Source organism: Bombus terrestris, chromosome 4 (genome assembly GCF_910591885.1).
Source record: "Bombus terrestris chromosome 4, iyBomTerr1.2, whole genome shotgun sequence".
In the NCBI taxonomy this organism is placed as follows: Eukaryota; Metazoa; Arthropoda; class Insecta; order Hymenoptera; family Apidae; genus Bombus; species Bombus terrestris.
The window spans coordinates 6,750,121-6,777,335 of NC_063272.1; the positions used below are offsets into that span (position 1 = coordinate 6,750,121).

General features: G+C 37.5%; 1 protein-coding gene and 1 long non-coding RNA gene across 2 annotated transcripts in view; one reads left to right on the forward strand and one right to left on the reverse strand.

Moving 5' to 3' along the window:
- LOC100646409 (mannosyl-oligosaccharide 1,2-alpha-mannosidase IA) overlaps nt 1–27,215 on the forward strand; it is a 702,484-nt gene that overhangs the window by 350,761 nt on the left and 324,508 nt on the right. The window lies entirely within an intron of this gene.
- The window catches only part of LOC110119253, a 124,996-nt gene that overhangs the window by 37,944 nt on the left and 59,837 nt on the right, over nt 1–27,215 (reverse strand). Inside the window, exon 2 of the long non-coding RNA XR_002307661.2 lies at nt 7,275–7,374. This is a non-coding gene — a long non-coding RNA (uncharacterized LOC110119253). The remainder of the gene's footprint in view (nt 1–7,274; nt 7,375–27,215) is intronic.

Sequence of the window (27,215 nt, forward strand, 5' to 3'; positions counted from 1 at the left end):
CTGCGGTAAGTACGAGCAGAAAACGATTTACGAAGCTCAATTGGTTGGTGAATGGGACAGTGTCGATAAATACTCTTTCTTTACATACTGTTCTTATGAAGTGAAAATCTTGATTTTTCACACTAGAAATTTCATATTATCACACAGATCTTTTGTTTCCGTATAATGTTATCAGGAATATTTTTGGCGAAATTAATTAATAAAAGTATGCCGATGTTTTGATAAAAAGTTGACTTTTATTAACATTCAGTCATAATTATATACGTCTACCTACTTATCTTCATCGCGTCACTTTCTAATCACAAAATGTTTCTATCATTCTTCCTTTTTTTCGTCCTAATCAGTCAAATGACTGAATCTTCAAAGTTAAATTTTACTATCTGTTAGTACTTATTATCTTGAAACTTATATTCTTGAAACAATACCAATATAGAAAATCTTAAAATTATTTCTTACAGTCTTCACAACACATTTTTCGTTTATCAAACTATTTATAAATAGTTTCAAACTTGCTCAAAAAAGCAACAGGAATCTTAATATCTCCGATTCTAGGCTAAAATAACGGTAGAAAATTGAAAAATCCGATTGAGAATTTCGAGCAATAACAATCGTAACGCGATGAAACATCAAAATCTTCATCGGCGACTTTCGACCAAGCGAATGATGTTTGTAACCCTCGCTGTCAATCGCCAAAGGAAGAGCTTCATCTTTCATTCGAACAGTCCTTCTTGTCACTGCGACTCAAGGGTCCCGAAGGAAAGGTCCCTCTGTACGTTACCATTAATGACAACAACGAGGGTTAATTGGATTCGAGGTCACAATGGCCAATCAGAGACGAAGCGCCGAATTAATCGCGGCTTGTCGAGCTCGTCACAGAGTCACAGAGTCCTGAATCCACGCAGAAAATGGGATTATTCCCAGTGATCCCCTTTGACAAGCCGCCACACGAGCGATCGAAGAATTTGCTTGGCGACCCGCCAGTCACGGAGCATTCGACCCAATCACTTTCAGATTAGTTTTCTATCAACGATTATTTAGCGGATGATCTTGGATCTCTGGTGGAGAGTTACTTTTCGTTTCTCCAAAGTTCGTCGAATGTTTGCCTTCGTTCGCAGAATTAAAGAATGGAAGATAAAAAGGGATAAAGAAAGTTTCCGAAGGAGATGCTGAAGGAAGATTTCCTTTTACAAGGATTGATGCTGTTCGTCTTTCTTTTATCGAAGCTTTATTCTTGGAAGAATGCGAATCTTCTTCGATGGAAGACGAACAATGAAAAGCTAAATCATTATTCTAAAAGAGGTTGTGCAGCGATAGCATGAAGTTAATCATAAAGAACAGTGCTTAAAGTATTATTTTGCAAAATTAACATACTGTTTGTGTTACTCCAATATTCAGATCAATATTTTACATTTCGCACTCCATTGTACAAATCGTAACGTCAACCTAATTCAAAAAGCTTGAAAAGAGGAAGCTAAGGAAATTTGCTCGAACCTTTACTCTAAATATAATTATAGCAAGTAAATTAGTTTCACGCCATGACTCTATTCGATCAGACGAGCTTTTGTCCAATTCAAAATTCTCTTTGACGCTACAGCGCAAGAACGAATTTCAACAAAGATCTGAAATATCAATCGAAAATACTTGCAAACAAGACTGTTACCAACGTTACTTTCACAACATATTTCTTTCCGATGTCTGCTATCTAATCAAAGCAACCCTAAATTTACTCTAGCCCAAATTTCCCTTTCCGAACATCCAACTTGCAAAAACAATGTCATTTATTCCAAAGCTGACCGGCCCATCCCTTACTAATCTAAAACCTACCTATCGCAATGCCATCCTTACGAACCTGTTCTCGAGTAACATTCCATCCCCTATCATCCCGGTATCGATCAACTGGAAAAACACTCTGCTCGACCTTCGATTTCCATTAATCCCCGTGGAGTATCGAGTGCTGGAACTACACAGTGGGAGAGACAGAGGGAAGTCGGAAGCGCCACTCGGGCGTCCTAAAGCAATACGAGCGCACACAGGGCACACAATGTGGCATTGTTGGTCAATGGAGCTAATCTCTCGGATCTGGCTAGTCGGAATGGAATTCCTCTTCGGTGCGGAGAAACAGGCGCGGAGAGAGCGGAGCAACAAGAACGGGTCTAATGACGAGATGAGAGAGAGAGGATTGACTGGGGCAGAACAGAACAAGGGGGTTGGCCTTTGGCCGGCATTATGTCAGCTAGCGTAATTCTGTGGTGAACGATCGGTTGACAGTTCTCTTCTGGCTCCATAAACCCTCTTTCCAAGGGGCTTCGATGAGGCTTACGCGCAACATCAGCCATTTACTGCATTCTGTTGAATGCTATATCGACCTGGCCGCATTGGTTTGTTCGATCCTTGATTTTGGTTTAACGCGAGGGAAGAGAAGAGGGAAAGAGACGGAGAAATTGGAAGGATTGGTAGACAAAGGCAAGGAAAAATGCGCTAGGTTATTTTCTGAATGTCGGTGGTTGATGCTCTCTTCGAGTGGTATACGGTTCTGAGTTGCGAGAAGGATGTTGCCAGGGCGAAGATAAAGATGAGCGAAACGGTCCATCGTTAATAATTGTCCTCGGAGAGGGAGCTGCGATTCTCCGTGTGCAGATTTATAACACGAGCATTCGAAGCTTTTAGAGTCGAGACCTTTTCAATTTCGAGAGAAGTAAAGGGCAGGGAATAGGAGATCGTGCAGGTGGAAATTTGTCGAGAACTCTTGTATTTTTCGCTTTTTTTTACCGCATAGTTGAATGTTTATACGCGTGTAGCAAATATCATACAGGTTGAACTTCTAAGGAATTGTAGCAAAAAAGCAGTGAAGTAGAGGAATTTGTATGAAAACCATCGACCAGCCATCCGCGATACGAGATTTTTTCAAATGTAAAATTTTTTAAACTGTATCTTCCATTCTACGGTAGTTAGGATGATGAACTCCGCTCGCGAATTTCAACGTATCTCGCATGCTTTATCGACATGAACGTAACTTGTGCCAGTTCTTCGAACGATCGACCACGTTCAGTTACATCGGTCTACGCGAAAAGTGGCTGCGAGTATCGACAGGAAGTAGCTGGCAGTCGTTCCTGAACGATCACGTTTGAAACACTGTACATGGAACTGGACTACGTCACACAAATATTCAGAGAGTTCAGAATCTGGTCGATTGTTATCTGTGACCCGAATTCGCACTTTCGTTCGCTGGATCGTTTGAAATAAAGATGGCATGGACCAAACTGGTCACTATCCTACGACACGAAGGATTACATATATAGAATATTGACAAAGTGTCACGCTCATATGATAGACAAGGAAGGTATACATTCAAAAATATTGCTTTGCGTTTTTCCTTGTCTTTCGCTCGCTGAATTTTCTACAATTATAGTAAAAATATCTTCGAAACTAAACATTTTTAGACACAAATGCCTGAATTTAAATTGAATTGAAGTAAAAACAACATCCATCGATACATATAATGTAGGTAGTTCGATTCAAAGAAATAAAGGAAACCTTGAAACGTGTTAAATCTTTTTAAATCTCTAGGACAGATATTCTCATCCATTTTCCACTGCTTTAGAACTATGATTCGGTTCAGTTGCGTGGGACGCTCTGTGTATTTTTTTTATAACGATCAACATTGTCCATTTCTCTGGGCTCTCCACGAATCTTCTACATTCCATGTACTACAGATTTGCTTTTTCCAAAAGATTCGTCACAAATTCTGATTGCACACAGATACAGAAACTACCAGAGAAGTATTGGCACACCATTGCATATTATTACACCATTACGTACGGATTTATCAAGTCGAAGTATATTAAATTTCGTATCATCTAGTAATACTATCGTATAACTCCAACACTTTGAAACCATGAAAATGAAACATAGACCCTGATGAAAGAACGCTTCATTGGGAAATAAGGATGTATGCCAAGTCTTTTCGTAACCAACTGTAAATGATCACAATCCCAGAAGCAACGTAGATGTTAATTCGACTAGGATCGATCAAACGGGTCGGCTACCAGGTCATCTTGATATGGAAGGCAGATTAATGACCATGGCCGGTTGGTTGCTTGTACGAGTTGTGTTTTCACCGTTGGAGAGATATCGATCAATTACGAGTATGTTTCAACCGGTATCACTTCGCTAATTATCTTGTACATTCGTTAACTAATTACACTTTGGCGTTGCCTGGGAGTATCGACGATGATTTCTCCAAGACTGATTCTTGATGCTGCTTCGAGTTATTGTACCACTTTTGCCCGGCGCTCATCTAATTATGGGGTTCACGTGGTACTCGTGAATTAGCCAGTGCTATTCCGCTGAAACGTTTGAGGCGTGAAAAGGATAGAGATTTTTCTTAGAGCCGATGTTTCTCGGAACCTTAGTGTTCTGAGTTAGAGTTATTTTATTAAGTTATTTTATTAAGTTAGAGTTAAATTAATTTTCTCTTCTGTACGGTGCGGTGTGCGGTAATCATACTTCTTCCATCGCGTCGAATCTTTACAGAAGAAATAACTTTTGCAAATAAACCAAGCAAAAGCTTGTAACAAAGTCCAACATTATAAGTAGAAACATTTTATTTTCACAGTTTTCTATATTATTATGTATTATATCATATATAGATATATTATATAATAATATATCTGTATTATTTTATAAAATGAAATACTTGCAAGATATTCATACGCTATATTAAAAGAATTCATAGCATTTTAAGCAAAAATGTATCTAAAATATGCAGTGGGAAAATTATTTCAATAAAATCGTCAAAATGCCGCAATGTATCTATTTATATACGCGTTATTATAAATTTTCGGCACATAAAAACCAAATATCTAGACCGATCAATGAAAAATCACTCTTTTGAGGTAAAGATCGAACTCTTTCTTCAAAACATCTCAGAAATATCTGCACGGTAGCCCAAGTTCAATCGCATTATCTTGGTCGAGACGTTGGAGGTCAGAGGCACCGTGCGGCGGGCATTTAATTTTCTTGCTGGCCAACGTAAGACCGGATGAAAGAAAGTTGTACACGGACACAAGGACGTTCGCCAGAGAAAATTCCAGACCGTGGTCGGGATATATATGGGTTTCTCAAAGAACTCGCCTCGCCCACGCTGCTGCGCTCGTCGCCGCAGGACGCGACGGTTTCCTCCCAGCTTGTTTTTCGTTCGCCGCGTCTTCGAATGTCTCACCGCAGCACACCTCTTTGCGTTCGCGCCGCGTTATCTCTGGGAGCGAGCTTTCTCATACGACAAGTAGATCGTGGGCGGTACATTAGTAGTTATCATCGACTTTAACAACTATCGAACCGAGTTACTACTTACGTACTTGCAGCCAACTGCTTCGTGATCGATCAGTTCAAGGCGGTTCTAAGAAATATCAGTGGAGAAGAATTTTAATTCGTTCATATTTATGTGCTATATACTACTATATTGGAACTGAAGATACTTTTATATCGTAGTAGTATATACTAGTAGCCGAAGCAGTTTTTTATAATAGGAAAGAATATTCGTGTGAATTATTTAAACACTTGTTATTGTTACTTGGGATACGATTTTTGCTATGAGATTTAGATGTTTTCAATGAGATGATCGTAATTGTACTTTTGCCAGTGATCGTTATTTTCGTGACAGTCGAGTAAACAATAATATGCCTCATGAAGTTTAAATTCATCATATCACAGATTCCTTCGATATTTATAGATTTTTCTGAACCAATTAAGAGATTCTGTTTTCTGGATCTTTTATTTCGTTATATTGTTCTCAACTTCTAAGAGAGTAAAAAACTTGCTCTTAAGTCAGGTAGTTAAGTCTATTTCATACCTAAAAGTTTGTTAAATGTATTCAGTTCACTCTCCTTTTTTTTTTTTTTTTTTTTTTTTTTACAAAGATTAAAGTCTCTTCTTAATGAAAAAGCAGTTTTTTTATCGATCTGTCTTAATCCAATTTTTCAAGATGTTTCAAGTTACTCTTACACATCCAATTTCTTATGAGGCTTAAATTCGGTTTCAGATTTCTAAGTCAACGTGAATTACATAAGAAAATTGAATGTCGCAAATCAGATTCTTTTTAATAATTACTATGTAAACTATATAAAGAAATCACCCAAATAAAAAAAGAATTCTTCTCGTTTCTAGGTTTATCTTTATTGCGTAAAACAGCAAGAACTTTCCTGGCTACCCGATAAATCTCAGTAAATAAATCTCTTTTCTATTCAGAACTTTCCAATCTCGCTTTGCTATTTCTTTTCAAACACAATTTCCCTTTCTGATTTTAAATACCAAATTCTCCGTTATTTCTCACAAATTATACAAAACAAAGAACCACGAACAAAATATTACGTAAAATAAGGAATCTAAACTGACATCTTGTTTCGCTGAAAGCAATTCTCCAGAACTATTACTTATTGTACAAACAATTCTACAGTTATTTTCAGAAATAGTTTTAAAGCAACTCTCCATTCTTTGTCGGGCAACTTGTCTCAATCTCAGAGTATTTTGCGGTTTGAAACGCGTTCTGCGGTAGACAAAGCGAGGCGTGTCCATTCAGCAGCGAGGTCAGAAAGCCAGGATAGAGTGGACACGATTGCGTCCACGACGCCGAAGCAAAACGTAACGAATGACGAGAGCAAAAGTCGTAACTCTGTGCCAATGGCCACTCCCACGTATCATCCTGTGTTCCTTGGAGAACCGATCGTCTCCCCTGCGTGTTCGCGTGTTCACGCGAAATACTCGCTCGGTAATCTCTGCCTACCGACCTCTCTATACGCGTTATCAAACAATGGCGTAGGCTGAGGCGTTTCGTTGAAACGACTTTACTTTTCCAATTAGGAATTAACCGCTTGCAATTATTTACGTAAATTATATTTTCAATAGAAACCACTGAATCGAGAATTTTATACATTCGTTGTGACTGTGTCGCTTAAATCTTAATTAAGTTCTAGAAACGTTACCTGTAATATTAAAGAAATATCGAAATATTTGATAAATTTGGAAATTTATTTTCTTATTAGTCTCTGTTTTATTTTATTTTTCTTTCGTTTTAATGTCAATTCGATTCTCTCTATCTCGTAGCTAATTTTGTATCTTTTATAAATGATTCTTGTAGCAGGAAAAATAAATTGTTCGTTGTATTCTTTGCTGCTTTGTGAATGTTACTTTATGTGAATTTTATTGATCACGCACGGTCAATGTGAATTTGATTCGTTTAAATTACTCTAATGTTTCAAGTGCTTCAAATTACATACCGACGCCACTGATCCTACGACGGCGGAAGGATATTTCTATTACTTCTTACTATTTCGCAGCTTCCCGGACCACGCCAGAGTCTCAACTGGTATCGACGATCTGCAGCACAGACAATAGGGAATGAATTAGTGTCTGGATGCAACAATGACGGGGGCGAACGTTTGTTTAAAGTCTAGGCGGTAATATTTTCTTTGCTTTAACGTTATGATCTTAGATAAACTTCAAATAAACGCATGAAAACAGTATCAATTGCAAATTGATTCTTAAATTCACATCAAAATTCTGAAAAATAATTCAGTGTCACATTTAAATTAATTCACTTTGTGACAAATTTTATCAGACAAATCCAAAATCTAATGCCATGCGAATAAAATTATTCCATGCTTAATAAACTGAGACAAGCGTATTATTATAAGACACTTTCCATTTGTAACAAGAATTGGAAGAATGAAAACGTATGGATTTTCTATTGACAACAATCAATGGTAATTAGTATTTTGTTATTTTGGTGTTAGTAGTTCGAGTATATTTTATTTCATAATTCATTCTTCTAACAATATCATTTTATTAATTGCAACATTTTCGTATCGTAAGTACGATATTAAATAATTCATATATGGGGTCATCAGATATCAATTTTATATTTCAAAAATTAAAAGCAATTTCATCGAAGATACCTATACAACTGCAAGAACTTCGTACTGCAAGCTACAACACGGACATGTTTCTCTCGCTCGTCGCAACATCGTGAAGCATTCTCGAAAAAACAAGCTACTGGAGCTTAAACAATTACCACAGTCCTGTTAGGTGGGGGGAGGGGGGATGCATTAAAAAAAAAGCGAGAGGCAATTTGTAATTTCCCGCGGCAAATGTCTTGGCACAGTCGTACCCTCGACTCTGCAGCAAACCCTAGTCGCGTGTAAGCGCGAATTCCCAGCTTCGAAGCACTTTGCAATTTTCATTATTTCCAAGTATACAGTCAGCGAATGCAACCGAGCTTCGTTCTTACGTGGAAATTACCTCTTCTCCTCGGCTGTTTGTTCTTCCCCGGTAGCGTTCAATTTCGTGACAGAAATGTTGCCGCCTCTGTTCGCGGACAATTCACAGAAAGATGGTGCACACGAAATTCTATTGGTCGTTCTCGTGAATTTTCACTCTGTGTTTTAAACTCTCATTTGATACATTTCGTGGTCGATGTATGAATTACGAGTTCTTAGTTTACGAATCGCAGCTACTCGTGCCCTTGTAGATTTTGGTTACTCGTGTTTGGTTACTTGGAGATTCTAAAGTAGATTCAGAATTACGAGTCAAAGAGGAAAGAATGTGGCGTTGTATGATTGTTTGGGTGGTTTCCTAGCTCGATATTCTTATTTGATTTATTATTTTTTAAGGATTTCCAAACTTGCAAGATTGTACACTAATTAGCAGTGTTTTTGTCAAACGGTGAAATTTACACGTAGCTTTCTATTGAAAATTTATCGTTTCAAATAATCAGCGAACCATTTGTTGCTTAATTTCTATGGTAAAAATGTCTGTAAAGTTTAGAGCGCCGAGTAAGGGAAATAAAAGATTGATGTATCTCCTGCTAGGAATATTTACTCGTCAACAACAAACACTATAATTTAATCTCAAAAACAAATAAAAATTATATGCGATGTATGGTATGTTTGAAGAAAAAAGTAAGAAAAGAAAACGCAATGAATGGAATGTCGAACATACTGATCCTATTAAAAACTAGATAAACGATACAAACACAAATTTAAAAAATTTGAATTGTTCAGTGGTTGAACCATGTCTTCGTATTATTTTAGTATATATCTCAGTTTTCGTATGATTAAGATTCAGACGTATAATAGCATCTACGAAGAATAGATTAACGAAACGAAACAAAACGGGAACGAAAATAGGTGGAAATCTATCAAAGAAGTTCCCGATTCAGAAAAATGTTTTCACCGGCCGCTGTTGCTGATGCGTTTTAATTAAGCTGCCGTAAAACTTCTGCTATACCAAATCGTTGGAGCATGTAATAAAGATTCGATAAACGTTGCCCGGCGATAATCAGCTTATCGATAATCGATCCGATCGACCTTTTTGCCCTCGCGAAATTCCTTTGGACCTGATTCTGTCAAACTCTGTGAATTGCGAAAAATTGTCGAATCAACTGACAAATCGCGAACTATTTCTTCTGATGTGAACATCTAGCCGATTTCAAAACGTATTTTTATTGCAACATGTCACGATAAATGAAAAATATACGTGTATGTGATTACGAAATAAAACTATTTAATCCTAAAAATAGTTCACTTGACTTTTCCATTTTGTTAAAAATGAATACAATTTTTGATGCGTTCTACGTTATTTTGAGGTCGTGTAATATTTTGAGACAACATTGTTGGTCTGCATTATTTCAGAAAATTATTTTGTGTACAAATTGAATTTTTCATCGAGATCTATTCGAATATTCCTCCATTTATTTCTGTTAGAATAAATGATGGATATTTACAATGTTTTTATTCGTAGGATTTTTATATTATCCACGAAAAACCATGTTGCTTGGCCAGAAATCAAATTCTGTGTCTGGCGAAGAAACAGCCGTACTCGGTGTTCTATCAAGACTCCTGCTGAGTTCTCTTACTTTTTCTTAATATCTGTCCCCCGCGTGGATTTATGACATTCCAGGAAGCTTTCCCTGATACCGTGTATTTTGTATTTTTCGTAGCAAAAGAGCATTTTGATTTCGTCCGTCGCTGCTTGAAGAAAAATCCTGTTTCCTTTCTTCGTTCTTAAATCTGTCTTATCATTCCCTTTGAAACGAATTTCCATAAATTTTTACACGCATGCGTATGTTTTTTCTTTCTCACACACTTTGTCCTGTTTTTAACATGGGACTCTGTATCTTTTATCACATAAATAAGTAAAATAATAATAAAATCTTCGTACATTACAATTAGTAGAAGAATATCTCAAATAAAATAAGTTACCAGCTAAACAAGAAGCTGATGGAATTTTTTAATTTTATAACCATTTATCAAAATGATCTAATTGCGAAGAATAATTCAAATATTCGAGAAGAGTTTCGAAGGAAATTTTATAATACTTGACGATTTTTATGCTGTTTATTTTATTTATACCCTCTAATATCCTCTATTTAACAGATAAGTATTTTGAAAGCTACCGGCAATACAGAAATTTTGCTGGTAACTATTAATAGAATTTATATCCTTAAAAATACAGTGAAAAATGTATAAAATAATCAAAGTACATATTATCTAATTACAAGAATTTAAGCTCTAAATAAAGGGAACGTATCATTATTTTTTAAAAATATTACAGAAGAGTTCCTAAGTATTTGGATCAAGGATCCTTTACGCAACACTAATTTTATGCAATCAGTAAAAATTGATATTTTTGCAGGTACGTGGAAGTGATCGTTAAAAATAAGTTAGACCGTTGAATTTATCATGCAAACGATCGATCTTTCAAGCGATTATCTTCGATAATCCGACAACCAAGTGATCGTTGAAGCTTTTTGGCGGAACATAGGTGGACAGAGGCCAAAATTAGGCTTGACGTAATATTTTTAAGTGTACCGCGAGTTGTTCTCCGCCCCCCATCGACCGATCGTTCGTCAGCCGCTGGACAGGTTTTCGGGGCTGTTGCAATTTGTATCAATTCAACTACAGTTAAGCCTCGACTAACGAGCGACTGTCCGACATGAAAAATTATCGGCGATCAATAAAAACCCGTGGAAATAAAGGCATTGTATATTTTGCAAAAATATATCTTGTAACGCTGTTTCGGTGATGGCGGAGATAAATTACTCGCGCAGCGGGTAATTGTTACAGCTAGTGATAATATTAATTTCCTTACGCGAAAAACCTGGCCCTCCTTTCGATGGATTTTTACCAAATGTTTCCTTTCAGATTATAGTACACTGTTGATTATTTACTCTGCCAAAAACATATTCTTGATATTGTTTTCTGTACCAACTTTCTATAGTTAACACGTTTCGTAATTGAAGATTGGACAAAATTTCCATTGAAAGAAGTCTATAATTAGATTTTAATTATAAATTAATATTAGAAAATTATTGTGAAATATAACGGTAGGTCTAGTCTTAATGCAGCTTCTTACGTTTACACAAATTAGTCCACAGGATTAAGATTTCATGTGTCATTCAAATTTAAGTGTACGTTGTTGTTACATTTTATTTATATGGTTTAATATTGTCCACAATCACATGTTGCAATGCTGTCTATCTCGTCAGAGCTTTTTGAAAATTTCAAGCAATTAGAACACTGAAAATTTTAATTCAGCAGGTTTATTTGCTATCTACCAATTTAATAACTGCAACAAATATTAATTAATCCTACCTAGATCATAGTTCATCTATTTATCCTAGTTTACATAGAATCCGACACGAAAGGATATACATATATTTTCTATATTTCCGTGAATGCGAGAAATTCCTATATTTCGAAGATACTCTTATTCAAACATATTGATAACATATTAAAACATAGTATCGCTTTTTATATAAAATAATTACTGGCCAGTGGTGACAAGAAAATTCAGCTATAATCACTAAATGCTCCTCGTTCGAACGTACGGTTCGCTTTAATTATGATACCAGTCGATTGCAATATTCATTCGCCCTGGTAATTGTCCGCCAATCAATTTTCAAGGGTGGCTAGTTATGTAATTGAATATTTGAAGCGAAAGGTCAGAGAATATACTGTGTTTCCATGCTAGTAGTGAGTGGCATTTCAGCTGATAATTATAGTCGGCTTCGTTACATTGGTTCGTGAAATCCAACGATTTCAATTAGCTTCTACTTTATCCACGATCGATTTAACGTAATCGTTAACTTTGCCAAGAAACAAGATACCGTGTTACAAAGCCGCATATGCATTTCTTTTGGAATCAAATTAATCGTCGATGGTATACTAACTGTCCGGTTACTCGATAACTGGATTTAGTAATTTTCTTGTTGGATATTCGTGAGTTTTCTCATTCGATCGAGGTTTTTCTTTCGCTGATGCGTGCAATATTCTGTCCGTGAATATAAATTATTCATTGTTCTGCCAGTTGGATTTTCGTTATTTCTATTTTTACGAAGAACTTCCAATCAGTTTTATTTCGAATCGATTTTACGAACCGATGCTGCGTTTTTGCACGATAATCTCTGTACTCCTTTCAGCAAAAACTTTCGCCAATGAATTACATACTACCGCCGTGAAACTTTGCCATTTAACTTCGATTTTACGTATTACGCAAAACGTGTTTGCAAATTGTAATTACTTTTTCGACAATGCGTGATGAATTAAGGCTAATTAAACCGCACGAACTTCCCAATCGGTAAAAGTTTTATATTGAAACCCGGGCTCGGCCTTCTCGCGATACGGAGGCGCTTTATTGGACCAGAAAAATATTTTTTTTTTTTTCACCCTTTGTATCGAAAAATGTTTCTCTAAAGGTCCGTACTAAAAGAGGCTCGTCTGATAATGGCGGTATCTATTTTCTTTTTTTACAAATTTTACTAAAGCACCGTCAATCCTTCTCTTGCACAGTACCGTCGTCCAATTTAAGTTTATTCAAACCATCTACGCAGTGATTCACAAAATATTTTTCTTATTTTAGTTATCGATTTCAAGACAGTCCTTAAAATGTCTAATATTATTCGTTTGAATCATACGCTATATTTTAAAAACGTCGCAATAATCGATCCTTTCAGAATATTTTTAAAATTTTGTTTATCGTTATATGTGCCTTCTAAAATAGTGTCACTTATACTAATACTATATACTTAATACAATGCTAATTTTAAACGAAACAATAAACGCAGCCCATTTATCTTGAGACGACTGCGCAAATACCATCCAACAAACTTAATTTACTAAATTCATAGCACAAATCAATAGCAAAATACCTATACCCGCAACATCGACATCTTCATTGACAACCTACGTATTTCAAGTTGATTAAAATTTCCTATACTTGTCCCAATGCTAGCTAATTACGAAACCGAGTTCTAACGTATCAGCTTGTCAAACGTTTAAAAAATAAAGTTACGAAATTATATCTAAGAGGAAAAGATCTACGCTCTCCAAAACGCCTAACCCCACTATAAGACACACCCACTTATCTTCCTCAGAATCTTAATCTCCACCTTAATTCGCGCGATAGAATGTCGAGACTCGTCGGATCTGCAGGAAAGAGGGTCTGCAGAAAAGTTTCGTCTGCGGCCGAGAAATAATGGAGAGCTGAGGATGTTTAATTGACCGCGTTTCATACAAATGTATTTCATTTCACGGGCGGACGATCGGCACCGATGCTTTTTCGTGAGCGAAGATTTATCGAGGTGGTCGCCTTTTCCTCCCGCGTTAGGGACATTATCCAACGCGATGGCGGCGCTCCTCCTTCACAATGGATTCCTTTGTCCGACCTAATAACACGAGATATCGGGGCTGCCCTCCCGTATCCGTCGATCGGGTCACGAACAACCGCGTCGCGATACAATAATACGTCCGATCGTTTTCGATAATACCACCGAGGAGAGAAACCTTCCGATGATTTAGCACGTATCGCCGCTTCGGGAACGCACGGTCCATTGAAAAATTCCCTGCTGGACCCAGCCATCGCTCCCTCCCCCTCCTCTCCCTCTATCTCTGTCTCTTTATTGTTGCAGAAACTCCGAGTGGCCGGCTTTCGTTTCTCTTTTGCTTTCGGGTTCTGTTCAATTTCGAACCTCTTTATATCGGTCAACTGTGAGGCTCGTGCGAAGGGTTGCAAGTTATTCGAGTTGATACGGATTGTAACGGGTGCGATGGTGGAACGTGAAGATATTCAAAGGGCTATTGCGGGATAAGGTCGTGTTCGGATAGTTCGATGTCCTTTGTGATGTAGAGGACAGTCTGGTAAATTATGGTACGAGTGGAGGAAGAAAATTCTGTGACTCAAAATAGGAAGAAAATGAAGAATAAAAAGAAGGATGGAATCGTTTTGGAGACTTGGCTTTTGAGAAAATTAAAAATTTCCGAAGAATACGTGAATTTGCTTAATTCTCAGTTAGATAGGAGTAGATAATCCATGGTAAGTTATTTTATATATACGAAAATAAGTCGGAAATGTAGATAAAAAATTTGATGTCCTGTATGTATAGCAAAATAATTGTGATATATCGAGTGAAAAAGTAATACCGATCTTCTATTGTTATGAAATAAACGAGGAAAGCAGAGATGTTGCATAGATTTGCTCTTTTGTACAAAAATCAGATAGACACAGGAAAACATTGGATTCATATCCAATTAGATGAGTTTTTAATTCTTTATGTGTTTATTTGTCAGATTTGATTTTTATTTGCAGCTATTGTTCAAATGGAAACGAATATAGGCACGTGTGTTTCAAGCTGAAAAAACAGATAAAATATTTTTGTTATTTAGAATTGGTGGCTTTCTATGAAAATTACTTTGCTTTTTATCCTATGTGTTCAGATTGAAACCCATCCTTAACAGAATGATTGAATCCTATCATTGATAAAGGCTGCGTTTTAACACGTTGTTGACTTTGAGAATGTTGGCAATTTTATTGAGAACTTATCTTATGTCACCGGGTATTATTTTGTAATTAGGTGTGGAGATAAAACAATATAAATAAACTTTAATAAATTTTATTTATTATTCAACTTTTAATATTTCTTTTTCGTATGATAAACAGTGTAACAATTACCTACGTGTAATGGTACACAACAGCTTTTGCAAATATATCTAGTACAGTACATTTTATATGCATTGAACAAGGTGCAGTTTATCAGAAAAAATGCTAATTTTTGGGCCACTTTAAAGTTAAACGACACTGATACGAAAAAACGCATCACGGGTTTACTCGTGGGTACTCGTTGGTAACGTTTGGCCACGAAAACACGAGTTCATGAATGACAGAGAATAGCCTGCGTTTCGTTTTAATATACTCACCAAACCTTGTTTTTCTCAACATTTACCATTACCATTATTGCAAGAATTCAATTACCATCTTTGGAACACTTAAGATTCTCCGTGAGAAAATAGCTGCTGTCAAGAAAACGCATCTTCGACAACGTGTAGAGAACGGGATATCGCGGGAAGCTGGTGGTGCAAAAATTTACCATGACATGACAGTTACCATGTCACGCTCGAACGGAAAGACGCGATACAATATTGTGGAATAAAGACGGACGCGGAGAAAAACGAAATGGAAATGAGACCGTGTCGTTAAACCACGCGAGTAGGGAACTACCTCCCGGCTTTACTTACAACTTTCTTACCGTCAACTTTATATCTTGTCCCGTTTCGCTTTTCTTCGTCTGTTCGTTTCGTTTCTCCCTATGACCCGTCAGAATTCGCGAACAAAAGCGTTGCCATTCGGGGAACTCGTATTTTCCAATGCCTCTTCACCCTTCTTCACTCTCCACCCTCGACGCATTATCGCGGCTTTCGCGTGCAAACGAAAATACCTCGTAACTTCCGCGACCTTCACGACTAGACTGCGGCTGGAATTTATTTTATGACAGCATCGAAGAGAGGCAGAGAAAGTATTGTTCTATTTTCTGCAGGGATGAAAATGTGTTATACGAATGAAGGTTTCGATTCTTCAGAGAGACAAATAGGAATGAGAACTAAAAATAAGATCAACGCATTAATAATTGAATAATTCTAATCTACGTAGGATTGAAAAGTAATTCAAATTTCAAGCAACTGCTGCGATTGATAGTGGAATTTATTTCATGGTATGTTCGCAGATATGCGAGAATTATTTATTTTTATCTGACAGGGATGGAGAATGCTCTCGTTGAAATGGTGGATGTTTCGGCTCTTATAAAGAATAAATTAGAACAATGACTGGATTACTGGGGATGAAAAATAGAATTCAGAATAGAACATTGAATTTAGTTGATTCGCTTGTTCGGTAATAACATTCGATCGTTTTAATGGAACCCTCATTTGTCACGGTTTCAAATATTTATTGGATCGAATTGGCTTAGAAATAGCACTGGGTTAATTTGATGGTCGCATGAGAGCTTAACTGTACGTGATAAAAATATATGTTGTACGTGCGTCGTCTTTATAAATGGAGGATAAATGAGGATCAAGAGAGTCGTGAAAACATCCAATTATTGCTGTTAATCTATTACCAGATATAGTTTTTTATTATTATATGTTGAGGTTGACTGATAGAGGAACGAGTAGATGAATTTGTAATAGAAAAATATATTGAAATGAGTAAAGGTATAAGTATAGGTACAGGTATAGTGTATACTGATCCAGATCCTCATTCTTACTGTGTTACAATACAATAGAAAGAAGCTATGATAGGGAGCACGTTCATATATTTATAGCAAAGGACGTTACCAAAAAGTTAACCTTGTAGCTCTAGCTGAAGGCTACAAGAAACAGCAATAGAAATCTACTTATAGTTCTTTTGCTTTTAGACCTTGTAATTCAAAACATAATTTATATTCAAGAGCACAATAATATGGACCTCTCCTTATTTCGAAATTTTTGTTTCACTAAATTCTATTCTCTTCGTAACAGCGGTATTCAGGTCACGGATATACAAAAGAAAAGGTGTAGAGTTTTTCTTGAAATAATTACTTATCACATTTACCTTTAACATTTTATCTTCTACTTTACGAGCAAAAATTTGTCCGTAACTCGATATTCATCCACAATTGTATCACAAATACAATATATGGACCGATAGACGTACATATGTAACAAAATTCTATTTCGTACTGTAGTATCGGAGAAAGGATAGGATTAGGATAATTTAGATTTGTAAAATTCTCCTAATACTATTTATTTAAGATAAATAAAAATAACAGAGATTAATTGAACAGAGAACAATAAATGTTCAACTTGAACTAAAACACAAAAGTCTTATTCCACTCAAATCACTCTCGCAACTCTATAACTCTAACAACTCGATCTCTCTACAACGCTAGCAACTCTACAACTCTACAACTCTAGTCTTCGGCTTCTGCACTCGCACACTCTCGCTTCTCAACTCCCACTGCATATCTTTTGCATTCGTTCTCTCCGGCTTCTCAACTAACACCGCCTTTAGCTTCTCTTTGTCTTTTCCCGTTCTATCGGACACGTGTCCCTAAACGCCCGTGGCCAGGGTCACGCAGGCCCTTTCCACGAAAACTATCCACTTGAAAGGACCGACGACACATTGATGTACTCGATGGCACCGCGGCTCTCGCCACTTTGTATACGGTTCGGCCGATATCTTGGTTCTTTTGTCCACGATACTACAGTACCAATGAAATGAGAAAATTTTAAGCGAAATGAACTCGATGGTAACAGTTTAACTAACGATCGTCCGCTAAACAGCGTTTAAACGAGAATTCTTAAAGACAGGAACGTAATAATATCGAGATATATGTTTTATACCAGTCGAAAGCAGATGCAAGAGCAATACAAAACCAGCTCCTTAGGGACATCCAACGCATTTACCCTCGGCGTCCACTTTACAGAAGACGAACGGAGCCACTCTCCGCCCATTACTTACTCAAGTAGACTGCACTACACCGTGAAATCCCCTTTCTTTTCGCCCCGACGTCGCTGAACTGCTATTTACGCGCGACCAAGGACCGGGAATCTTTTTCTCGGTGAATTTAACAGCCCTCTTCTTCTTCGATCGTTTACGAATTTTCGAACGATTTCCACGGCTACTTTGTGCACGAACCTCTTAACGACTTCAACGGAATGTCATCAGACTTGAAACGACGAAAATCAGACAAAACACTCGGTTCTTACGGTTTCGTAGAAGATTGAACTCGTAGAGAAAATAGACTTTGCTAAATTCGTTAATAAAGTATCATATTGATCTTTATTATTGAATCCCATCGATGAGATTTGTGAGAAACGTTTTATAAGAAGTTTTAAAATAAATCTAATTCTTTCAGTAGTGAAATACACCTGATGTTCTTATAAATTATAAACGAATGCAAATAATCTATAAAGATCTATAACGATCTTCGATACAATCAAAATTACTACATACTAACGTAATTCTACCAATCGCAAACAACATAGCTAAAAAGTTGTTTCAATTAATCGTCTGTTACACGATAAATCCACTGTATCGTACAGATGCATCGAGGTTCAAATTCTCCCTGCATGATCATATTCCATAATACAAAGCTTTGTTATCTCAAGATTCTCATAGCGGAGTGCACACATAGCTCTTATTGCTTCCGATAATGAAGCCTCCATCGTGTCAAGAATTTCTACTGCGCGGAGTACTTATAGTCAAATTAACGTCGTTACGATACATCTCGCGTATATTCCCAGGAATGAACCCTCCGCTATAGCTTCCCGTTATTAGCGTCCCGAACACCTGCTGATCTAGCCGATGTAAAATACCGCGTATCGCGCGTTTACTCAACCCTTGGCCGCTCGTCTTTTTGCCATGGCCGCAACATTGAAGCAACTCCGACACGTTGGATCGTAACTAACCGGCCAAGTAGCTCGAAGGAGCTCGTCGAAGCTCGCCAAGAATAAACGTATTTCAAACTGATTTACACAGCTAATTCGAGAGGTATGCGCCAGGATGGTAATCGAAGCGATTTCAGATTACATCCGAAGTTCACTATTCACCGAAGGAGGAAGCCGCGTTGACGGCAACTTGTGTCGTTCAACCGCGTCCAGTTACTTAACAGTTATGGTGGAACTATCGAAGGCGTCGTTATCACCAATTTGTGGTTTTTGTGTGATTTTTATAGACTTACGATCGTACATTTTGGAAATTTGTTTCCGATGATTTTCTTTACTTTGGACATTTCTGGACATTTTTGGACTATCGGCGAGAAAGCGAAACGACTAATCCGTGATTTTCCAGACAAATTTTGTGGATTTACAACGATGCCTTTTTGAGATTTTTGTCCCCGTGGTTTCATTGATTTTGAAGACTTTTATTGTTAAAACCGTCGGTGGAGAATTGAAATAACTCGCAGTATTTTAAAAAAAGTTTTACAGATTTACAATATAAGATGCATTTTTCCTTATTGATTTTCTATAGTTTGAGTATTTTTATTATTAGAATTATCGGTTGGATAAAATGAACCCTTTATCTTACGACATGAAATTATATTTCCGCGAAATTAGACGCAATTCTGATTCCATAAGGATACGTTGTAACGACATTCAAATCAATTCCTAATAATAAATTTTATTTTCCATATTGGGAATTATTAAGGCAATTTTTCAACGGTATAGTAAGAAATAACTTTACTTACTTCGTTTACAAATAATTAAATTACTAATTGTTGATGCTACTAGCGAATAATAATAACTCAGAGTAATAGGTAATGCGAGAAGTTACAAATATTGAACATCTTACAAACGTAATTTATTTTATCTAAATACTTCAATTAATTCTAATATTGGAAATCCATGTCGATTTGTGTGTTAACGTGAAACGTATTATAATTGCGCTTCTCAAAAATTCTTTTCGTAGAGATAGAAAAGATATCAGGAGCGTCTCCGCCTTTCCCGTGTTAGAGTACTCCTTGTTGGTTTTCATAATTGCGATACAAGTTAGTTTTCAAGGGGTTCGTAGATAAATGAAGATTGATGATAATTATAAGTAGAAGTTTGCTGTAATATCAGAAATGGCAACATGGCAGATGACCTCAGTGTTTTATACATGTACGTGGCGCATAATAAATGAACCAAGTGCACAAAAATAAAGAAAAGAAAGAAACGATTTGGCTTGATATCTGTGATGTACATACGTATAATTATGAATGAGCCAAGCACTCACAAATAAAGAAAAAAGTTAGGCTTCGTATCTGTGATTTACATCGTTATAAATGAATCGAGCACTCGAAAATAAAGAGAAAGAAACGATTCATCTTCGTATCTGTTGCACGTATAATTATAAATGATCGAAGGCATTCAGAAACAAGAAAAAAAAAAAAAGAATTCGGTTTCGTATCTATGATGCACAGAGTTATAAATCAATCAAATGCTTTAAAACGAATTTAAACAAATATGATTCGAGTCCATGTCTGTAGTACACGTAATTATAAATGAATCAGCAACTTGAAAACAGAAAACAAGGAACGACTCGACCATCGAACAATTATTCCATTCTCTCTTCCTCTATTCTATACCAAACTAATTAAAATGTTAACGAAAAGTTACGATATCACCATGAAACAGTTATACGACAGATTTATTCGTATAATCTTGTGCTAAATTTACTACAATCTTAACGAAACGTTCACGAAGAGCGTCAGTAATTCTCTACTAAAATTGAAAGGAAATATCTCCGAAGGACAAGTGATGTTAAAACCATCGAAGAATTATTAGCAAGATCTCTCACGAAGAACGACAATGCGATCATCGTCAACCGATTATCTGATAAAAATCTGTAAATCGTATGTTCTATACTATAATTCTAACGAAACGTACTTGCACGAAAAAAAGTAACCGCTATCGAGCGATTATCCAAAAAATCTATTTCCTCTTTAATATTGTACCGGTTCGCGAGTATTTCGCAATAACAACTGTTATCACGAAATTATTAAAAAAATCCGTTTCCTTGATCTCGCGTTAAACACGTGTTTCAAGGAAACGTTGTTGAAGATTAGTAACGCTAAAAGGCAAGGGAAGATGAAGAAGAGAAATGTCCATAACGGATCACCGTGCGTAAATATTGCCGTAAGGACCGATCACGGTTGAAAAAGGGAAAAAAGCGAAAGGCAATTTCTCCGCGCAATTATAACTATACATTTTAATTACGTGATGCGTTTAAGCTCGCCGCACCTGTGTGGCGCTGTAATCCTGTCATACAAATAGATTAGATGCATCCTGACAAGAACGAAGGTACTGAAAGCTACTTGTAACTCTAATCTCTCTGTTGCGTATGAACGCATCAAGGTACCAGACAGTGCCTGCTCTAAACACTGACAGACTGCTATATAACTTCTCTTGTTTTGGCGCGAGGAATTATCGAGCGTATAAATTACAACCGTATAAAGTTGTCGGAAGTTGTACGGTACTTATGGAACTTGTTGAACAGCGAGGGATAAGGCTGAACGGTCGGCTTGAATTTTTAGCGGAACTTCAGCCAGTTTCCCGCGGGAATTTTCGTTGGAACTCTCGCGGCGTATAAATAAACTAGCCGGTTTCATCCGCGTCTGCAATTACTAATCGCTACTTCTGAAAGCTACCGGCTTGGACGTTTATGGAACTTCTTTTATTTCCATTCGTTTTTACTTTGTCAAGAACAAATTGCATCCTATAAAGTTTAATCTATCCGTTTTATTTCGCTTTGAGTAATACGAAACTCGTAATAGCCGGTTTAAGTAGTTTAATCTTGGTGTTTGATTTTAATCTTAGTTTAATGTAAGAGTACTCGATCTTTACCAAATCGCATCGAATCGCTCGCATAAAATTGACTGCACGTTATTCGCTACCGGATCGTCTGAACGTAATTGTAAGTTCAGAATGCAATTGTTTTTTATCGTACAAAGAAGATAAAGATTTCACGATAGAAAATCAAGATTAAATCAACCAGCAAACGGAAAGGCAGTTTAAAGTCATTGATGTCCGTGTGTCGAGAGATTGGCTGAAAGACGTGGGCGTTTAAATGCAGGCACCCTTTCCAAGTCAACATGCTCGCGTATATACACGTGCTCGCAATCGAGAGTGACACTCGTACACCCCCGTTCAAGTATTAGGACACTTAGAGAAAGCGAAATTACCCTCAACAATGATTAGAATGACGTAAGGATTATCAACTGGTTTGAAATTTACGTAAAGATAGATAGGCATAACTTTATAATAAAAATCATTTCTATAATAACATTTCTTCTCATTTATATCAACCATGTCATTCGACGATCGTGTTATTCGCTTTTCTACTTCAACTGCACCGAATTAATTCCAAATTTCGACTTTATTTACAGCGCGAAGCAACACATGATTTTTAATACACAATTCTTTTAAAACATAATAATTAGACATAATTCTCGCAAATTCGTGCGCCGTTATCTCGCGTGAACGCAAAATCGTGGTTAATTAATTCAAACAAAAATTCCGCCGCTTTAAATAATGCTTATCGATAACCAAAAGCAATTTCCATCATCGATAACGATTACCTATAACCTAAAAGCTGTAATTATTACCGTAGTTATGTGTTACCAAAATTACTCAAACTACGATACTAATTCTTATGCTGTAACCTTTTAAATTTTTATTCTAACTGTTATTCTCCTTGATCGTCCAAGCCAATTGTCGCATTTTGTACGAAACCAGAAATAGATGTTCTAATATACTTCTGAACGTGAGTGTACATATGGCACGCACAGGCACTCGAGAAGCAGGCTGGTGGCTGTCGACGAGCTGGCAGCCGGCACTTCCCGCGATATATCGAACGATACGTTCGGACTACGGGCCCTCTATCTCACCTGGAGGCTTGCTCGACGTCTCTGCGTATCTATATGCGCCGCTTCGTCGAGGAGTTACGAGTGGCTACCAGTTTCTAGCGGCTGAAAGGCATGCGTGGAAGTTTATGCGGGATGCAGCGCATTGTTTCGGCCCCCGATGCGGAGGATGTCGGTGGAAGTCGAAGGAGGCGGGAGAAGATTGATCGGGCCTCTGTTACGCCGGCCTCGATAACGCTCCAACAGGCTTTTTGCCCGCCACGGTTGCCCGCTGATTCGTAAAATTCACTCGATAGACGCCGATATGGGAGTGGAATCGGTTTTTCGCTCGACGTGTCGCGCACCCGGAAGCGGTTGATCGACCATGGAACTCGTGGCAGTGGGTTTGTCATCGTTGAAGGTACTGATTTTTGCGACGTTCTGTGGACTGACAGTGACCGTTTGTCGTGGAAAATAGATTTGATAGAAGGAACAGATTTGAAAAAGTGGAAGTAGAATTCAACCTTTGATACTGCTGCTGAATGGTAATTACGAAAGTGGTCTAAGTGAAAATTTAATCTTTTGCTTATTTTGTATTATATCGTTTGATTGCACTATATTCCGGAAGAGTTTTTGTGGCACATGATCGTGAATTAAATCGACAACGAAGGTGATCATTATCGGTCGATGGACTGAAATAGTAGTTCAATGAACAGCCCCATTTGTTTTCCAGAAAAGCCTCCGGAGTACAGGACACCATAAAACGGAGCGACAGGGAGGATCACGCGAAAAAATATTAGCTTTCTTAATGGGAGTTTCGGGAGAGAAGCGAGCTATTTATTCTATGGATACGGATAGCCGTTTACGCGAAAGATAAGGACTCGTTTCTACCTGCAGGTGTATCTCCAGGCCATCGATAAAAAGTTCTTTGCAAGATATTACCCTCTTTTCTAAGTTCCGAAATATTCAAGACTACATTACAATATATAAAGCGAAGAATTATTCTATTTTTTAGTACATCAAGTAACACGTCGGATCAGAATACAGTAGAGTGCATCTACAAGGAAAAAGTACATGGTAATAAATAAATTATTACGACTCTACAGAATTAAATACGATTCGATATATTACTACGATAATACAGAAAACAATGGTATTATAATAAATCTAGAGTTACCTGTACGCGAAAAAAGAATTTGTACTTGTGAATAGGAACGTTTTTTTCCAAAATAATTTACAACAATATTATTCGGTTCTCGTATGATTTTCAACTCGTCACGTAATTATCGCTTCTAACAAACTTACGATCTAAAAATTAGTGTTGCGAAAATTGCATAGTCATCTGTAGAAAGCAAAAAAAAAAAGAAAATAAAAAGAAAAGAGGAAAAGCATATATCGCTGCGCCCATTGCACAAATTTCCCCAAAGAAAAGCCGGAACGCGACGATCCGCCTTTTCTTCTCTTCCGACGCATTTGTTCTCTATAGAAACGGGAGAATTTACAGGAAGAACGTAGTACGGGGATCTATATTTCTCTTCAGGATCACGTGCACCATCAGTCATGCAAGGTATTCTGGTGTCGGCGACGCAACGCCCGAGATAAACTCGCCTATCACTCGTCGCGAGCTACTCGTTTACCAGTTACGAAGGGAACCCGAGGAATTCGCACTTTTGCAAGCAGAAAATAAATCAGTACGAAACGCGCGCCGTTTCAAACTTCTGTTGCATCGGAGAACCGGTGGAATTTCGCGAAAATTCGTTTCAAGTACTCCGGCCTTCGTTACAAAAGGGAGAAGAATGCTTTTGTAACGCTCGTTTTATTTATCGCGAGGGCTGGATCGTTTCTACGAGAAAAAGGTACCGATACCGATTTAACGGGGGTAATTGTTTCTGCTTGTTCTCTCCCGATTGTGAGTTTCTATCAAACGGAAAGTTTTCATGTAACTCGATTTGGTTTGATGATCGATTATTTCATTTATCGGATAAGGATGTCTATTATTCTTCGAACTGTCTATTATTCGTGACGATGCGTATTATAGAGGATTTAAAGAGATTGCACTATGACGAACACTTTTTAAAATTTCCCATAGGCTGCAATTTTTGAATAGTTCGGATAAAATAAAATAATATGATTCTGACTACCTTCGTACTTTTGATGATATACTTACGAATATATAGTTCTAATCTACTCGAAATACTCCAACATTTTAATAGATACGTTCAAAATTGAGGCTCTCAGAAAGCAAACTGATCAATTTCGCGTAACGATATGAAATAAAACAGAAATGTCACCAAACGTCAACAAATCTTCGCAGTCTTCCATCTCTCCCCTAACTCGAATCAAAATAGCAGTACATACATCACCGATACCCGAGAGTGTCGCCAAACCAGCTACTCAAACCTTCTCCTAATCTCTGCACCACATCATAAAGCAAACCAAAAAAAGAACAGAAAATTCCAATACAAAAGCCAGCAAACCGGGTCACACGAAGTGAAACCGAGCGAAACCTCGACGACTGTCGACAACCGACTTCGTGGCATTGAATGTCCTCGCGTTACCTACGCGACTAGGCATGACGGAAGTGCGGCCCGGAATCCAGGGCGACAGTACACACACAGGGTTCGTACGAAAGGGTCTGGGCCGTGGTGATCAATCACCGGTGCCGCCCGTTGAAGCTCGACCGTGTGAAAGCTCGTGACGAAAAATGACGCGGCGGGTACGCTTGCAGGGCTTATTCACGCGGCGTGTGCACGTCCACTCCTCCGATTACAATGTCGGCGGCGGACAGAGGGGGCTCCTGTTTCCCGCAGACGGATTTACGGCAACAACGACAACGGAGAAACCGGCTGAATATTTCTAGCGAATAGCGGATCAGCGCGAAGCATCGGTCACGCGGCGAGGCGTCAACCAGCGATAACATCGACCATTATCTCGTGTATCATTCATTACCACGGAATATCGTTAGGCTTCTTCGCCAACGTCGACGAGGGTAAAGAGTTTACGCGCGCGGATCGCTCGTAAACCGTGCGCAACGCGTACACTGAATCACGAATGTACTCGGATACTTACACCTTGGATAATTGTTAGTATGAGAAAGTTTTTTGAACTTATCATCGTGCTTTTCACAAAATGTTCTGCAATTGTATCGACATCGTGACGAAACACGATTGTATCGGTCGATTTTACAGGATATTTTTTGTAATTAGTAATTAACGTTAATTGCGGTCTCGCTGAATATCGAGGTTTGCTGATATAACGAATAATCGGCTCTTTAACATTAAAACTACTGATAGTTAACACGAAGCTATTTCTACCAAAACCAGACAAAATGACTGGTCTTTAAAAAATACGTAATAATAGAATATTTTTATATTTATTGATTTATTACTTTCTTACAGAAGGAACTCCATGTTACGTAGTAGATTTTTGATATTATTAATTCATCTGGGGTCCCTAAATGAGGATTGACACATTTATCAAATTGTATTTGCCAGCCATTTTGACTGGTGTGATATTTTTAGTGTTAGCTTCTAGCAATCTAGCGATCGATCCGGAATTATCCTGATAACTGATATCATCATATTGAATAATACACAGTAAAAATTTTCAAAACGTGTGGAAAGTTGTACAAAACGAGGAATCTGGTTAATTAGGGTTTGATAAATAGATTGCAGGATCCTTTTATATTTTGACAAGTATCAGTCATTTTGACTGGTATTGGTATAAGTAGCCCTAATACAAAATTATTTTGAGTTTGAATACATAAAAGATAAAATAAAATTCATTATGTTATTCTTTTAGTTATCGTTGCAAAAGTCATTGCATCATTGCGGAAAAAAATATAACATGAAGTAGGAATTTTAAAATAAAATTATAAAACCAGTCAATTTGACTGGTATGCTAGTTCCAGTGTTAAATACTTAAATGCTGTGTGAAGCATATGCATGTACTATGTATCTCGTAACTTGTATGTACATTTTCAAATTTGTTTCGAACTTTACCAATATACTCGCGATAGTCAAGTCTCATAACTGTGCTAATGAAGTTTCGAGATGTTTCAAAATGTACGAGACACGTGATATAGTCGAAAAATGTGTCTACAAGCGTTCGAGTAATTTAGCGAGTCTGTGTATTTACGCGGAATAAAGAAGGAGGGAAGTGCGAGAAGCGAAACGGTGTTCGTCGAGTTTGAAGGAGGCAACTGGAGGGTGCACTGGAGTATTGCAGAAGCAATACGGAGTTGCTAGACACGTCAAAGACACCCATACTTTTGCTGGCTGGTTAATAAATGGTCGGGGTCGTCTCGGTGAATGTAATGCTTTGAAATGCGCCCTCGCAAGCATCGCAGAATCTCGAGACGTTTTGGTCTTCGGCCGAACGGAGTGGTGGCGCGAAAGAGCGATGGCGAGATTTGAAGTTGCGACAACATTGTTGTGGGGTGTTTGAAGGAATCCGGTGACGAGGGTGACGTTGGAAGAAAATTATTGGTTCATGCAGAAGAGTTAAATTTGGAATTTGTCGAATG